The sequence below is a fragment of the Entelurus aequoreus genome, linkage group LG19, assembly GCF_033978785.1.
Source record: "Entelurus aequoreus isolate RoL-2023_Sb linkage group LG19, RoL_Eaeq_v1.1, whole genome shotgun sequence".
NCBI lineage: Eukaryota > Metazoa > Chordata > Actinopteri > Syngnathiformes > Syngnathidae > Entelurus > Entelurus aequoreus.
Window position 1 is genome coordinate 32,047,329 of NC_084749.1, and position 14,326 is coordinate 32,061,654.

Genomic DNA, 14,326 nt, shown 5'->3' on the forward strand with positions numbered 1-14,326 from the left:
AAGTCCGAGTCCATGGTTCTCGCCCGGGAAAGGGTGGAGTGCCATCTCCAGGTTGGGGGAGGAGATCTTGCCCCAAGTGGAGGAGTTCAAGTACCTCGGAGTCTTGTTCACGAGTGAGGGAAGAGTGGATCGTGAGATCGACAGGCGGATCGGTGCGGCGTCTTCAGTAATGCGGACGCTGTATCGATCCGTTGTGGTGAAGAAGGAGCTGAGCCGGAAGGCAAAGCTCTCAATTTACCGGTCGATCTACATTCCCATCCTCACCTATGGTCATGAGCTTTGGGTTATGACCCAAAGGACAAGATCACGGGAACAAGTGGCCGAAATATGTTTCCTCCGCAGGGTGGCGAGTCTCTCCCTTAGAGATAGGGTGAGAAGCTCCACATCGAGAGGAGCCAGATGAGCTGGTTCGGGCATCTGGTCAGGATGCCACCCGAACGCCTCCCTATGGAGGTGTTTAGGGCACGTCCGACTGGTAGGAGGCCACGGGGAAGACCCAGGACACGTTGGGAAGACTATGTCTCGTGTCTGGCCTGGGAACGCCTTGGGATCCCCTGGGAGGAGCTGGACAAAGTGGCTGGGGAGAGGGAAGTCTGGGCTTCTCTGCTTAGGCTGCTGCCCCCGCGACCCGACCTCAGATAAGCGGAAGAAAATGGATGGATGGATGGATGGAAGGAAGAAGAGAAGAAAACACACACACACACACACACACACACACAGCACAATTGACAATAACAAAGCAAAAACAAAACATGGCCTGGCACTAAAGATTTGAGGAAAATTGCCACCTTTGAGGCCTCCACACTGGAGAATCATTTATACACCCTAGCCTTTAAATAGGCCCCTTTTTAGACAAGTTGATCTGATCTCTTTTCTGCTCTTCCCCCCTCTCCTGCGTGGACAGGTTATCGGGTGGCCACATACCAGTTTCCACGGAGGATGCGCTAGCTGTTCCAAGTTGGGACCCGGGATGGACCACTGCTCTATGCATCAGTTGGAGACGTCTCTGTGCTGCTGACATGTCTACACACAAGAGGCTCCCCTGCTGGCCTCACTAGGAACTGGACTCTCACGTTATTAACTCGGCATCCATTGCACCGGTCACCCAAGGGGGTTGGGGGGATCCCCACATCTGCGGTCCCTTCCAAGGTTTTTTTGCCCTGATGTGGATCTGAGGATGTCGTTGTGGCTCGTGCAGCCCTTTGAGAAATATTTCATTAAGGGCTATATAAGTAAACTTTGATTGATTGATTAAATGGCTAGAATGAAGGATACCTTTGCATTCCGTTAAAAGGGTGTCGCCATGGTGATAAGGAGGGGACATGGGCCAAAGCCTTTAATGGCTATCTTTGGGTCAGAGGACTGAAGGGTCTCATCAACAATCACATCCCTCGGCATAAAGAACCACTTCTGACTACGTACATATCTTGTTTGTCGTCTGGTTGAAAGGGCATATTATTAGTAAGGAAGCGTGTTGGTGCGGAAGGGGATGATGAAGATTAAGAGGTCCATCTGTTGCAAAATAGTCAGCTCAGATGAAGATGTGAGGCCGACAGCTGATCTCGCCCTGCAGGGTGTGTATGCCAAAATAGTTGAGAGTTCACGTGTCTCAATCAGGAAGAAAACTAAACGTCAAATCAAGGCTCGGTACAAAAATACCTCAGTGGGTGCCATTGATGTGAAAGAGCGTGGAGAGTTCAGCTGTATTCAGTAAGGAAGTGCTGACTAAATACATGCACCTGCATCGTGATTACAGGGAAGAGACTGACTGATGTCTATGGATGTTTCAATGACTCAATCAAGTGCATACTCAAAAGCTGTGATTCCAGTTACTTGGCTGAACAAAGCAAACATGGGGTTTTTTTCGTGAAAAATCATACAAAGAGTAATATATTACCCTCAAAAAAGATAATATTTTGTAACAACTGTGCCAGTGGGAACTCCATTTTGACAAAACTGAATTACTGTACCATAGGCGCCGATCTACATTTCTGCCAGTGGGTGCTCGGTGTGTGTGTGTGTATTAGTGTTGTCCCGATACCAATATGTTGGTACCGGTACCGATACCAAAAGTATTTCGGTACTTTTCCAAATAAAGGGGACCACAAAATATTTAATTATTGGCTTTATTTTAACAACAAAATCTTAAGGTACATTAAACATATGTTTCTTATTGCAAGTTTGTCCTTAAATAAAATAGTGAACATACAAGACAACTTGTCTTTTAATAGTAAGTAAACAAATAAAGGCTCCTAATTTAGTCTGCTGGCATATACAGTAACATATTGTGTCATTTTCCATTCTATTATTTTGTCAACATTATTAAGGACACGAGTAGTAGAAAATAAATTATTAATGTACTTATTCATTTACTGTTAATATCTGCTTACTTTCTCTTTTAACATGTTCTATCTACACTTCTGTTAATATGTAATAATCACTTATTCTTCTGTTGTTTGATACTTTACATTAGTTTTGGATGATACCACAAATTTGGGTATCAATCCGATACCAAGTCGTTACAGGATCATACATTGTTCATATTCAAAGTCCTCATGTGTCCAGGGACTTATTTACTGAGTTTATAAACATAATATAAATTTTAAAAAAATGAAAGAAGCTGTTGTGATGCTAAAAAATGTCGATGTAATCATAGTAGTATAGACTAGATATGCTATTGTACTTGGTATCATTACAGTGGATGTTGGGTATAGATCCACCCATGCCGTTTGTTTACATTGTAGTGTCCCGGGAGAGTTGGTGCTGCAGGGAATTCTGGGAATTTGTTCTGTAGTGTTTATGTTGTGTTGCAGTGAAAATAGTCTTCCAAAATGTGTTTGGCGTTGTTGTTTAGTTTGGTTTCACTATATGGCACATATTTATGACAGTGTTGGCATTGTTCATAGTGCTACCCTTAGTGTGACATGTATGGCTGTTGAGTAAGTATGCCCTTCATTCGCTCATGTGCAGTGTGTTCAAAGTCAAGATGGTTGTGTCATTAGCTCATTATCATGTTCAATTAAATTTTGGTTGGAGTTTGTTAATCATAGACTATATGAAAGTCAATCCAGCTAAGTCAGCAGGCCCTGACCGAGTCAACCCCTGGGTCCTGAAAACTTGCGCTGCTCAGCTAACTGGGATCCTGCACTCCATCTTCAACCTGAGTCTGAAGCTAGAACGGATACCAGTGCTATGGAAAACATCCTGCAAGAATCCCATCCCATCGAGCTCAAATGACTTCAGACCTGTAGCCCTGACGTCCCAGGTCATGAAGGTCCTTGAGAGACTTGTGCTGGATCAGCTGAGGCCACTGGTGGCTCCTTCCCTGGATCCTCTACAGTTTGCATATCAGCCCCATGTAGGAGTGGACGATGCTGTTATCTACCTGCTGCATCATGCTCACTCTCACCTGGATGGTGGGAAGGGCACTGTGAGGATGTTTCTTGATTTCTCCAGTGCCTTTAACGCCATTCAGCCAATTCTGATGAGTGACAAGTTGCTCAGGATGGGTGTCAGTTCATCCATTGTCTCCTGGATCACTGATTACTTGTCTGACAGGCCCCAGTTTGTGCGACTGGGGAGCTCTGTGTCGGATACTGTGGTCAGTGGTGTAGGTGCTCCACAGGGGACCGTCCTGTCTCCTTTCCTGTTCACCCTGTACACCTCAGACTTCCAGTATAGTTCCAGGTCCTGCCACCTGCAGAAATACTCTGACGACTCTGCTGTGGTCGGGTGTATCGGAGAGGGACGGGAATTGGAGTACAGGACACTGATCGCTGACTTTGTGGAGTGGTCTCAGGCGAACCATCTGGTCCTTAATGTGGACAAGACCAAGGAGCTGGTCATCGACTTCAGGAAGAGAGTGACCCCGGTGGAGCCCATCAAGATCCAGGGCCGGGAGGTGGCAGTAGTGGAGCAGTACAAGTACCTGGGAGTCCACTTGAACAGCAGACTGGACTGGAAGGACAACTGCAAAGCTGTTTACAAGAAGGGCATGAGCAGACTCTTTTTCCTGAGGAAGCTTAGGTCATTCAATGTGTGCAGCAAGCTGTTGGAGATATTTTATCAGTCTGTTGTGGCCAGTAGGGATGATACTCGAAACCGGTTTTCTCGGTTGTTCGATAAGAAAAGAACCGAGTCCTCGGACTCGAATCCCTTTTTGAGAACCGGTACCCGTTATCGAGACCACTATAGTAAAGAAAAAGAGTTGGTTCTTTATTCGAATCCCTGGGAACGAATCCCGTCCCGACCAGAAATGCCCCGTGAGACATCACAAGAAATGACGTCAAGTAGCTCAGTCATTAGGCGCAGATAGCGAAAGCAGGAAAAAAATGGACGGGAAAAAGCGCTCCAAGGTGTAATAAAGTTCAAAACAAAAGGTATAATCCAACGAATAACTTTACTGAGAGATTTGAGCAGGGTACAAACACATGAAGAACACTTTTACGACCAACCGGAAACATAGCAACCAGGCTAGCAACGTACCTCCTTTACGGCAGCTGTCGCAACGTTCTTAAAGCAACCGCAGCACATACATATATATACAACATATATCTCCCTTTTTTAACTTTCGTTTTTCTTTCCTTGTAAACAAAACAAAATCACACTGTATATGTGTTGTCTGTCTAATTATAAATAATGCAGACGAGGCGTGTTGGCTGAGTTCTTGACGTTTACTTTCACAGCGTGCTCATTCTTAGCTGCCGGGTGACGATATGCAACAACACTTTTCGGGGCTACCGCGCATGCTCGTCACTCCCGTTGCATGCTGGGTAATGTAGTTGTTATATTCCCTAGCTCATAACATCACATCTTTCCCCCTATAAAGAAATAATGTTAACTCAAAGTGTATTTCTTTTTTTTAGCTTTAACTTTTAATTTTTTTAGCATTGTAACCACATTTGCAAAGAACTTTTCTCTTCATAGAATTTTCTTTCAAGAAAGAAATAAAGTGCAAACATGTCAAAGCATCATAACAAACAGTTATGTCAAATAGCAGCAGAATTGCACTTTTTGGAAAGCTGTATCATTTTCAGTTTTGTGCCCAAGGGACTGATTTTATTTAACACTATATTATTATTTATACACCTATAGTGATCACAGAGACAGGTTGTTTTTGTGTTACTGTATATATTTGTTTTTCTGAAAAATCCCACTTAATATACTTTGGGTAACAACAGTCAATATTTATTTTTTTTATTTTATTTTTTTAGGGGGGTAACAGTCAATATTTATTTATTTATTAGATTAAATTGTTTTCTTATATAATAAAAGTGAGCTTTTGTTAAACCAAATATTGTGTGTTTTTTTCCATATACAACCACCTATCTGGACTCGATAAGAGAATCGATAAGGAATCGGTTCGATAAGAGGATTCGATAATAGGCTCGAACTCGATCATTTCTTATCAAACATCATCCCTAGTGGCCAGTGCACTGTACTTTGCCGTGGTTTGTTGGGGGAGCAGCACCAGCAAAAGGGACTCAAACCGGATTGATAATCTGATCCGGAAAGCCGGCCAAACTATTGGCACGCAATTGGAGGCGTTTGTGTCAGTGAGGGACAGGAGGTCACTGGACAAACTGCTGGCCATCATAGACAATCCTGCCCATCCACTCCACCTGACAATTAAGGGACAGCGGAGTTCATACTCCAACAGGCTCCTTCAACTTCCTTCCCGCACTGTGCGATTCAAGAACTCCTTCATTCCACACTCCATCCAGCTGTATAATCACTCGCCATACAGCAATAGATGACATCTGCCTATTACCTGACACCTGACATGTTAGCTACTTCTCTTTGTTTATAATGTCTATTTTCTATTTCCTGCTGGACCTACTCTCTATTTTATGCTGCTGCTGTCATATAGACTGTATATACTGTAATATTGTACATGGTCATTGGTTTATATTGTATATATGTTATAGACATAATATAATATATCTGTATATAAATTACTCTGTACACATATGTATATATTCGTATATATGTTAGATTTTTTTATTGCTATATTTGTCTATTTATACCTGCATTGTCCTTTCCATCATTGTAACTGAGCTACTGTGTTGAACAATTTCCCTTGTGGATCATTAAAGTTTGTCTAAGTCTAAGTCTATTTGTGACTATTATTATGTCAAACAGGCCAAACTCGCCACAAAATTAATAACAATTTCCGGCATTTCCTCAGCAGGAGCTCTCTGCATTAGGGACTCTCGGGTGACTGAGCATGTGGGCGTATCTACGTAAGGAGGGAGAGGCACTGTTTTTTTTAATGTAAGGCACTTCGTACTACATTTTATACTTATGAAAAGTGCTATACAAATCCAGTTTGATGTAATTAGTCCACAAACTGGACATTGTAGGATTACATGATTCTTACTTTGTTAAATTGTTGATCATTATTCCACCCTAGTAGTAGTTGTGTTTGCGGTGGCTGTTTGCACAAGTGAAGAGCTACTTCCTGAAGCGAACTTGCTGGGATTCTAAAGCTGTCTTGTTGATATCAACACAACCACCTTAAAAGTAGCGTGCCATATTACATCGAAGTTAGTAAGTAGTTGTGTACTGGAACGACATTATTCCTAACACTGTTAATAATATAAATAATACAACTCCGGGTACTCCGGCTTCCTCCCACCTCCAAAGACATGCACCTGGGGATAGGTTGATTGGCAACACTAAATTGGCCCTAGTGTGTGAATGTGAGTGTGAATGTTGTCTGTCTAGCGATGAGGTGGCGACTTGTCCAGGGTGCACCCCGCCTTCCGCCCGATTGCAGCTGAGATAGGCTCCAGCGCCCCCCGCGACCCCGAAGGGAATAAGCGGTAGAAAATGGATGGACAACTACTTACTATTGCAGCACACTTCAGCCAACAAGAGATCAAACAAACACTGATTCCCTAGGTTGGGAGGCCACATTGCCAAAAAACTAAGGACTTATGTAACCAAGGAGCTTGCTTACTTGAGATATTTTAGGTCCTCTCTTTTTCATCATTTGGGCTATTAAAATGGAGACCCATGAGTTCAGTTCAAAAAACTTGTGAGACACACATTTTTGCTGCAGATACTTAAAAACACAAGAGTGTTGTCACAGAGATGATCTTTGACTATTTTGGGGGAAAATGTTCTTAAAAACAGCGGAGCACTCATGTAACAGACAAAATAAAAAGACCAAAATTAAATGTCTGATGTGAAGGACGCTGGTTCTGCGAAGTCTGGCACCCAGTCTTTAGTTTTCTGGAAATGTGGCCCTCAAAACGATTTAGTTGAATATTCCTGGTATAAAAGGGACAAGCCTTAGCCTGAACGGTCATTTTCAGCAAGTGTTTGACTTGTCTCTATTCAAGAGTGCAACATCATTTCTGGACGGTAAAAAGTGCAGCCCTCAAAAACTGCTTTTTGAAATTATACCCCCCAAATTACATTAATGCGAGCAAGGTAACACCATCTCAACAGGTGCTTGGTAAATAAGCCCAAATAAGGCTCTCTAATCAGAACGCTAATTAAACTCATGGTAAAGAAAAAGCACATCAAAATGGTTTCATAATCACCCACAGGGACTGTTATAAAAACCTCATGGGTTGGTCAAAGCTTCCACTCCAATTTTAGTAGTAAAACAAGGGGTACAGCGATTCTAATACATAAGAAAATCCAGTTTAGTCCAACAAATGTTACAGCTGACCACCAAGGCTGTTTTGTCAAAGTCTCAGGCTCCCTTAAAAATTAACCGGAGGTTCTTGTCAATTGGTATGCCACAAACTGGGATGATAAAGCATTTTTACCAGATTTAAAGGCCTACTGAAATGAAATTTTCTTATTTAAACGGGGATAGCAGATCCATTCTATGTGTCATACTTGATCATTTCGCGATATTGCCATATTTTTGCTGAAAGGATTTAGTAGAGAACATCGACGATAAAGTTCGCAACTTTTGGTCGCTGATAAAAAAAAAGCCTTGCCTGTACTGGAAGTAGCGTGACGTCACAGGTTGAAGGGCTCCTCACATTTCCCCATTGTTTACACCAGCAGCGAGAGCGATTCGGACCGAGAAAGCGACGAATACCCCATTAATTTGAGCGAGGATGAAAGATTCGTGGATGAGGAACGTGAGAGTGAAGGACTAGAGTGCAGTGCAGGACGTATCTTTTTTTGCTCTGACCGTAACTTAGGTAAAATGGCTCATTGGATTCCACACTTTCTCCTTTTTCTATTGTGGATCACGGATTTGTATTTTAAACCACCTCGGATACTATATCCTCTTGAAAATGAGAGTCGAGAACACGAAATGGACATTCACAGTGACTTTTATCTCCACAACAATACATCGGCGAAGCACTTTAGCTACGGAGCTAACATGATAGCATCGTGCTTAAATGCAGATAGAAACAAAAGAAATAAGCCCCTGACTGGAAGGATAGGCAGAAAATCAACAATACTACCAAACACTGGACCTGTAACCACACGGTTAATGCTGTACCGCCTGGCGAAGCCAGCAATGCTGTTGCTAACGACGCCATTGAAGCTAACTTAGCTACCGGACCTCAACAGAGCTATGCTAAAAACATTAGCTCTCCACCTACGCCTTTCTTTTAGACATGTTCAATGATTCTTTGGATCGGAGAGTACTACTTCAAACTCTCACGGAGGCATCAATAATCTTATTACTGAAACCGGGTAAAGTAAAATTTGAATGCAGTTTATATCGCCCCATTTCTCTTTTAAATGTTGATTACTAGATTCTAGCAAAAGCACTGGCTTTGCGACTTGACACGATTATGCCAAGTGTCATTTCATCAGACAAAACCGACACTCTTTTTCCAACATACGACGCCTCCTTGATATGATTTTTTTCCCCATCATCTAGGAAGACACCAGAACTGGTGCTATCAATGGATACTGAGAAGGCTTTTGACAGGGTGGAGTGGAGTTATTTGTTAGAAGCCTTAAAAAGGTTCTGCATTACCGGTAGGTCTAATTACATATCTTGGATAGCACTATTATATTCTAACCCTAAAGCATCCGTAAGCACTAATGAAATCCCAATATGTTTCACTTAGCAGGGGAACCCATCAAGGGTGTCCTCTGAGTTGTTGTTCGCTATGGCAATTGAACCTCTATCAATTGCACTTAATCGGCTAGTTTTAGCAAAGGAATCAGTAGGTGCGGTTTGGAACATACACTTTCCCTATATGCAGACGATTTGTTACTGTTCATTTTGGATCCAATATCTACCATTCCTAAATTGATCTGCTCAACACTTTTGGAACTTTTTCAGGTTATAAATTGAATTTTGCTAAGAGTGAGTGTTTCCCTGTAAATGACTTGGCTTTTGAGATTACCGATGCTTATCTTCCTTTTAAAATGTCTAGAAACAGCTTTAAGTTCGTGGGTGTACACATCTGTCATAAGATGCCAGACCTCTACAAAAATAACTTTACACCCCTAATTGACATATGATTGGAAAAGTGGAATAATTTACATATAACTGTAGCAGGTAGGATTAATTGCATAAAAATGAACGTTTTTTCCAATGTCTTCCGATCTTTTTACCAAACTCCTTTTTTAATGCTGTAAATAAATTAATCTCATCCTTTATTTGGAAAGGCAAAACTCCTAGGATACGGAGATACTTTTTACAGAGGCACAGGTCTGTAAGTGGTTTGTCACTCCCTAATTTAAGATTTTACTATTGGGCAGCCAACATACATTAAATGATTTATTGGATCCACGAACCTGAATTGAGCGGGTGCAGACTGGAAGCTGAGTCATGTTCTACCTCGCTCCTAGCTCTGCTTACATAAAAACTGCCTTTTCGATCATCTCAGTTTACATGTAACCCAATTGATATCTCTACTCTTAGAATTTGGTCTCAATTTAGATGCACTTTTGGACTCTGAGGATTATCTAACTACAGCCCCATTTAAAATAACTATATTTTTCTCCCACCAAACACAGTTAAAGCCTTTTCTCTATGGCAGAGCTCAGGCCTGTTCAGACTAAGGGACCTTTATATTAACAATGTCTTCGCTAGCTTCAGTGAACTATGTGAAAAGTATAAATACCTCCCTAACTCTCACCTATTCCGTTATTTTCAAATCCGTAATTTTGCTAAATCAAATAGCAGCTTGTTTCCCAGTAGTGCACCTCAATCATTGATAGACTCAATTTTGGAAATCCCATAAACCAGAAATGTATCATTTCTAAATTTTACATCCTAATCTCCCATATTAAAGAGACATCTCTTTACAAAATTATAAAAGACTGGGAAGCAGAATATGGCAACGTTTTGGATGACAATGACTGGAAATCCGCATTTATAAATGATAGCACATCTTGTTCAAAGCTTAATCTGATACAGTTTAAGGTTGTCCATCGCATCTATTTTACTAACTCTAAACTTTCCAAAATGTATGCCAATATTGTAGACACATGTAATCGACATCAATTGACTCCTGCAAACATGACACACATGTTCTGGTCCTGTCACTGTCTGAAAGCCTACTGGATTAATATTTTTAAACATCTTGCAGATGCACAAAATTTCAAGTTGACGCTTTGTGCAGAATTGGCTATTTTTGGAATTCCACCAAACCATCAAAAAATTAAGCAGACTTCTAGGGGTAGTATCACCTTAGCGATACTACAGTTGTTTTAAACTTGACAAGTCAATGGCATTTTAAAATCATGTTTTTATCATCTTCGTCTTTTAGCAAAAGTAAAACCGTTTTTATCTTTTAACCTTTTTGAACAAGTCGTGCATGCTTTTATTTCAAGTCGCCAGGACTACTGCAATGCACTTTATGCTGGCATTAGCCAAAAAGCTCTCTCCCGGTTGCAGTTAGTCCAGAACGCGGCAGCACAACTTTTAACAGGGGCCAGGAAACGCGAGCATAAAACCCCAATTCTTGAGATTTTGCACTGGCTCCCTGTTCATTTTAGAATTGATTTGGACATTTTGCTGTTTGGTTTTAAAGCTTTGCATGGACTGGCACCTCATTATATCTCGGTCTTCATCCAAATGTACACTCCTGCGCGCGCTCTGAGGTCCGAGAGCCAGCTCCAGCTCGTGGTGCCCAAGACGAGACTTAAAACCAGTCGTCTTAAGGCCCATTTTTATTCTCTGGCTTTTAACACTACGGGAGTTGTGTGGTGCTCTGTGTTTTTAAATTCTTATTTCTATTTATTGTTTTAATTGGTTTTACCCTTTAAAATCGTTTTTAATCATATTTATTTTTATATTTCTTTATTTTGTTTTTATTCAGTCATTGGTGGAGCTAAGGATAGTATTTGAATCTCGTTTTTAATATTTTTGTGCAGCACTTTGGAAACATTTTTGTTGTTTAAATGTGCTATATAAATAAAGTGGATTGGATTGTATTAGCATCATTACTAGCTCAGAGAAGGATTTTGTTGGAGTGGAAATCACAGTTTACCCCCAAGGCTTCCCTATGGCTTAAAGGCCTACTGAAACCCACTACTACCGACCACGCAGTCTGATAGTTTATATATCAATGATGAAATCTTAACATTATAACACATGCCAATACGGCCGGGTTAACTTATTAAGTGACATTTTAAATTTGCCGCTAAACTTCCGGTTTGAAACGCCTCTGAGGATGACGTATGCGCGTGACGTAGACCGGCGAACACGGGTATGCCTTCCACATTGAAGCCAATACGAAAAAGCTCTGTTTTCATTTCATAATTCCACAGTATTCTGGACATCTGTGTTCGTGAATCTGTTGCAATCATGTTCATTGCATTATGGAGAAGGAAGCCGAGCAAGCAAAGAAGAAAGTTGTCGGTGCGAAATGGACGTATTTTTCGAACGTAGTCAGCAACAACAGTACACAGCCGGCGCTTCTTTGTTTACATTCCCGAAAGATGCAGTCAAGATGGAAGAACTCGGATAACAGAGACTCTAACCAGGAGGACTTTTGACTTCGATACACAGACGCCTGTAGAGAACTGGGACAACACAGACTCTTACCAGGATTACTTTGATTTGGATGACAAAGACGCAGACGTGCTACTGTGAGTATGCAGCTTTGGCTTCTAAACATTTGATCGCTTGACAGTATGTGCGCAACTTTTTTTTGCGTATGTACGTAACTTTTTTATAATATATAAGCTTTATGAACCTTGGGTTAGGTGAACGGTCTTTTGGGCTGAGTGATTGTGTGTGTTGATCAGGTGTTTGAATTGTATTGGCGTGTTCTATGGAGCTAGGAGCTAGCATAGGAGCTAGGAGCTAGCATAACAAACACGCAGGTGTTTTTATGCAGGATTAATTTGTGGCATATTAAATATAAGCCTGGTTGTGTTGTGGCTAATAGAGTATATATATGTCTTGTGTTTATTTACTGTTGTAGTCATTCCCAGCTGAATATCAGGTACCGTGAGTATGCAGCCTTGGCTGCTAAACATTTGATAGCTTGACCGTATGTGCGCGTCACGTACGTAACTGTTTATAATATATAAGCTTTATGAACCTTGGGTTAGGTGAACGGTCTTTTGGGCTGAGTGATTGTGTGTGTTGATCAGGTGTTTGAATTGTATTGGCGTGTTCTATGGAGCTAGGAGCTAGCAGAGGAGCTAGGAGCTAGCAGAGGAGCTGGGAGCTAGCGTAACAAACACGCAGGTGTTTTTATGCAGGATTAATTTGTGGCATATTAAATATAAGCCTGGTTGTGTTGTGGCTAATAGAGTATATATATGTCTTGTGTTTATTTACTGTTGTAGTCATTCCCAGCTGAATATCAGGTCACCCCCGGCTCTCACAGCATCTTCCCTATCTGAATAGCTTCAACTCCCCACTAGTCCTTCACTTGCACTTTACTCATCCACAAATCTTTCATCCTCGCTCAAATTAATGGGGAAATTGTCGCTTTCTCGGTCCGAATCTCTCTCACTTCATGCGGCCATCATTGTAAACAATAGGGAACTTTGCGTATATGTTCAACTGACTACGTCACGCTACTTCCGGTAGGGGCAAGCCTTTTTTTTATCAGATACCAAAAGTTGCAATCTTTATCGTCGTTGTTCTATACTAAATCCTTTCAGCAAAAATATGGCAATATCGCGAAATGATCAAGTATGACACATAGAATAGATCTGCTATCCCCGTTTAAATAAAAAAAATTCATTTCAGTAGGCCTTTAAGGACCTCATGTTTTTCTTAGATCTAGAGAAAACTAAATATAATCTGAGGGGTACACCAAAACAATTTGACTTGACCTGGGGCTGTATGATTAGTTACATAGCTAAATTAAAGACACTATAGGACAAATGTGACACTCACTGTTGACAATGAACCTTTTTCACTTACCTCAATCCTCATTTTGTTTTTATTCAGTGACACTTCTCTGTATGTTTTTTATTTGTATTTTTTTTAGTCAGTTTGTTTGATTTTCTATCTGCTAGTGGTTAAGAGGAAGGCAGTGCATTACCACCCACTGTGACTGAAATGTAGGACGGGAAGGGGGAGGCGAAGGTTTTTTTTATTTTATTTTAATATATTTTTCGGGGGAGGGGAGGGAAACAAGTTTCTGTTTCTCAATACCTGTATTATGATTTCCCTATCAAATAGATAAAGGCATCATGTAATGACAAAAAGCTGACAAGTTGATATTAATAATGAATTTTTAAAAAAACAACTATATATATATATATATATATATATATATATATATATATATATATATATATATATATATATGCATGCTTTATATATACACAAATGCATGCAAGGTTTGGGGCCCCTGCCTCGAAAGAAAATAATGTTTGCCTTGGTGGCATTCCAACTTGCCTTGGTGCCCTAAAATATGAGCCTTCCTTTAAGGCAACACATGCCTTGACCTTAAAAAGTTAAAATTCAAAGCCTGTAAGCAGAAGAATATGGATGAATGAATGGATATTTTGCTAGAACTACTTGTACATACAATAAAATATACATAGCAAGTAGTAACCGTTCTGTTGGGTAGAATTATTTTTAAATGTACATCACTCAGTATTAAAGTAGATAGTCCACACTTCTTAGTATTGCAGTCACTATATATTTAAAAATGTACTAATTCATTGTCTTCTTCCCCAACAATGATCACAAAAAGTGCCATATTTGAATAGTACTTAAAGCCCAGGCTATATACTTTACTGCTTAAAAAGGCTATTGACCAAATTTAGCTCTCTGCCTTATTATCTGTGATAACTGCTTACTTGCAGCTCTGATATCCTTAAATCTTCCAAGTTTTCCATTTCCGTCTCTGGTGTCTTAATCCTTTTCATTCAGTGCCTTATTTTTCCATCTCAAAATCTTCTTTTGCTGAGC